The sequence below is a fragment of the Tasmannia lanceolata genome, unplaced genomic scaffold (genome assembly GCF_043159265.1).
Source record: "Tasmannia lanceolata isolate RefF3 unplaced genomic scaffold, GAP_Taslan_0.1 ptg000205l, whole genome shotgun sequence".
NCBI lineage: Eukaryota > Viridiplantae > Streptophyta > Magnoliopsida > Canellales > Winteraceae > Tasmannia > Tasmannia lanceolata.
Genome location: NW_027518881.1, coordinates 22,501 through 26,564, shown reverse-complemented (window position 1 = coordinate 26,564; position 4,064 = coordinate 22,501). Strand labels below are relative to the sequence as shown.

The 4,064-nt window shown below is 36.2% G+C and overlaps 2 non-coding genes across 2 annotated transcripts; one reads left to right on the top strand and one right to left on the bottom strand.

Annotated features, from left to right (window-relative positions):
* Window positions 1-1,670: 1,670 nt before the first annotated feature.
* Window positions 1,671-1,743, bottom strand: TRNAF-GAA (transfer RNA phenylalanine (anticodon GAA)). Its single transcript has one exon. It is a non-coding gene; the product is annotated as a tRNA-Phe (tRNA).
* Window positions 1,744-3,471: 1,728 nt separating this feature from the next.
* On the top strand, window positions 3,472-3,544 carry TRNAT-UGU (transfer RNA threonine (anticodon UGU)). The gene has a single exon. It is a non-coding gene; the product is annotated as a tRNA-Thr (tRNA).
* Window positions 3,545-4,064: the final 520 nt, after the last annotated feature.

Sequence of the window (4,064 nt, the reverse complement as noted above, 5' to 3'; positions counted from 1 at the left end):
TGCCTGAACCAAAATATGTCATTGCGATGGGAGCTTGTACTATTACAGGAGGGATGTTCAGTACGGATTCTTATAGTACCGTTCGGGGAGTCGATAAGCTAATTCCTGTGGATGTCTATTTGCCGGGCTGCCCACCCAAACCAGAGGCAGTTATAGATGCTATAACGAAACTTCGTAAGAAAGTATCTCGAGAAATCTATGAAGATCAAATTGGGTCTCAACAGGAAAATCGATATTTTACTACCAATCACAAGTTTCATGTTGGACGCAGTACTCATACTGGAAATTACGATCAAGGATTACTCTATAAATCTCCATCTACTTCAGAAATACCTCCTGAAACTGAAACATCTTTCAAATACAAAAGTTCAGTATCTTCCCACGAATTAGTGAATTAGGCAGGATGCTTTTGTGCAGAATAACAAACAGCGGGTAAATCTTCATAAATTTCATCGTAAATGTGAAATACTCATACAAATACAAATGTGGGAGAGATCAAGAAGATGCAAGGTCGTTTATCTGCTTGGCTAGTCAAGCATGAGCTAGTGCATAGATCTTTGGGCTTCGATTACCAAGGAATAGAGACTTTACAAATAAAGCCCGAGGATTGGTACTCCATTGCTGTCATTTCATATGTATATGGTTACAATTATCTACGTTCCCAGTGTGCTTATGATGTAGCACCGGGCGGGTTGTTAGCTAGTGTGTATCATCTTACGAGAATACAGTATGGTGTGGATCAACCCGAAGAGGTATGCATAAAAGTATTTGCCCCAAGGAGGAATCCTAGAATCCCGTCTGTTTTCTGGATTTGGAAAAGTGCTGATTTTCAAGAACGGGAATCTTATGATATGTTGGGAATCTCTTATGAAAATCATCCACGCCTGAAACGTATCTTGATGCCTGAAAGTTGGATAGGCTGGCCCCTACGTAAGGATTATATTGCCCCCAATTTCTATGAAATACAAGATGCTCATTGAATGATAAGAAACTAATATTCACTTCTACGACTCCAGATATTCAAGGAATCTTTTTATGTTCTGTTCTAGATGAAACAGAATAACTGGACTCTCATCTCAGTATTATGAATGGGCTACTAAAGGGGCTTCATTGATATTCCCCAATTTGGAAGATATCCATTTCGGATGAGCAAAGCCAATAGGATGAATCAAAAGAGTTCTGCACCATGAACTTTGTACCGCGCACATCACTTAGATGGGCCCCGAAAAGTCACGTAGGAGGGAGTGAAGAAAGAGAAAGTGAAGAAATAGAATATGAAAGAAAATATGAAATTATGAACTCAAAATTCAGAAATGAAAAGGGGATCAGATTTTCTTTGTACTGTATCTGAAATGAATCCTGTCTATTCCTACCCTTCGATTCCTCTCTAGACTAGACTTTTGGGTTTTCAGCCAACTAACTTCAATTCAAATATGTATGAAGTATTAACATTCTTTTTGAGCGAGAGCAGGTACAGTATGAACAAACAAAAAAGAAGAGGGAACAGAATCTAATTCTTTTCTTTACCCATCAAAAAAAAAAATGGGGGATCTAGATATATCCCTAGATGGATAAGTATGTATCATGATCTAGACTATTAACGAATAGAATATGGATCCCGATCCATATCGATTCATTTGTATGAGTATCTATTCGATATATTAACCACGTGCCAGGAACCAGATTTGAACTGGCGACACGAGGATTTTCAGTCCTCTGCTCTACCAGCTGAGCTATCCCGACCATCCCCGACGCATCATCCTACTAGAGGGCTTGGGTCTATGTCAATTAAAGGGACTCAAAAAACATTAGAAAATCTTACCTCAGCCTTGGAATTTCTTGGATCTTCAAAAAGAAGACTTTGTAAGTGTAAGAGTAATGATATGGACTGTGAATGATTCAATAATGGAGATTCCTTGCCATATATGTTCATTTGTACGTAGATCATATCTATCACAAGACTTGTGATAAGAGAGAAAGATTTCTGGTCGGATCCATTTGTGAAAGAGTAGAGTGAGTGAGAAACATAGCTAAGCTCATTTTGAACCACTGACGAAAAAAGAGGATAAATGGTTAGGGAATGGAATAAAATAGGCCTTTTTTTTTTTATTGGGGATAGAGGGACTTGAACCCTCATGATTTCAAAAGTCGACGGATTTTCCTCTTACTATAAATTTCATTGTTGTCGGTATTGACATGTAGAATGGGACTCTATCTTTATTCTCGTCCGATTAATCAGTTCTTCAAAAGATCTTTCAGACTCTGGAGTAAATGATTTGATCACTGAATCTTCGATTCTTCCTTTTGGAATCGATTTAATTTAGCAAGAATTCTGCAATTTTTCATATAAATAATCAAAAAATCCGGATTCGGGTCGTGATTAATCATTTGATATTTAAGTACGTCTATGTACTTAAATAAGGTCATCCTTTCTGGAGTTTTGATAGAAGGATTCCTCTACCAATGTAGTCAACCCCGTTCGTTAGAACAGCTTCCATTGAGTCTCTGCACCTATCCTTCTTTTGATTCTCGCTTTCTGAACCCTTGTTTTCAGAAAACTGGATTTGGCTCAGGATTGCCCATTTTTAATTCCAGGGTTTCTCTGAATTTGGAAGTTACCACTTAGTAGGTTTCCATACCAAGGCTCAACCCAATCAAGCCCGTAGCGTCTACCAATTTCGCCATATCCCCCTTATGAGATCTCGATCTCATTGTGATCCCATCCCCTTCTTTCATTTATGTTGGAACCATTGAATTCATTAGATACTGATTCCTATATCGAAAAAGTGTCTGCTCCTATTTTATTTCTTGCCCATCTTCTTTCATATCTATTGGAGGACCATTCCATTATTTGGTCCAATCAGAAATGATTCTATCATTGATGTATCTGCAATTCAATATGGATGGATATATCCCACATATAGATGTTCCCCCCCCCTCTCATTTTTCCCGCGCAGTTTGGAATACTGGAACGGTCGATATTCATTCTTCTTTTTTTTTTTTTCGTCCTATCTCCTCCCTTTCCGAATGAAACAAAAGGAATATCTCAGTAGGATCTGGATTGCATCCTTATCTTATCCTTTCCTTAGGAACTACACTCTAATAGAAATAGAATTCATATAATCTGCTATAACTGCTATAACTAATAGTTATATTCTATTCTATAATAGAATATAGAATTATTTCATATGTATATAGTATTATTTTGCGTTTTTTAAATTTGATTTGAATGAAAAAAAAAAATTCTAGTGCTAGTGACTACTAATAAATGAAATAATCAAAAATAAATAATCAAATAGAAAATAATCAAAAATAAAATCAAAATTCATATTATATTAATAATTATTAATATTAATTAATATGTTATAATAATTTATAATAATTAATATTAATAATTATTAATAGCTAATAGCTAACTAAGATCCCAATAGTTTCCCGAATTCCTATTCACGCACTATTTCTGTTATATGAGCCCGCTTAGCTCAGAGGTTAGAGCACCGCATTTGTAATGCGATGGTCATCGGTTCGATTCCGATAGTCGGCTTTCTCTATTTGTTCTATTTTTTTTTTTTTATCAGGATTGATCATCTTTCCTTGAGACCAAGGAATATTGAGAAGACCCCCCCCTTTTTTTTCTCCAAATGTCGGGTTACCGATCTATTATGTTATGTCGCGGGAACTTCCAACTATGAATAAAGAATAAAAAACGGATTGGAGCCGTTTGATCTATACAGAACAAATCAAGAAAAGGATCCTTAACTTCCCATATATACAATATACAAAATAATACGGATATTGATACAATTCATCTTATTCCTCTTTGTAGTACTTCAGTGGATTTAGCTTCGTTTATCGTTTAGTTCAGTATTAATTTAGGTTTATTCTGTAAAATGAAATTTCAATAAAATTAAGGAGTCTTTATGTCTCGTTACCGAGGGCCTCGTTTCAAAAAAATACGCCGTCTAGGGGCTTTACCGGGACTCACTAGGAAAAGACCTAGATCCGGAAGTGATCTTAGAAACCAATCGCGTTCCGGGAAAAGATCTCAATATCGTATTCGTCTA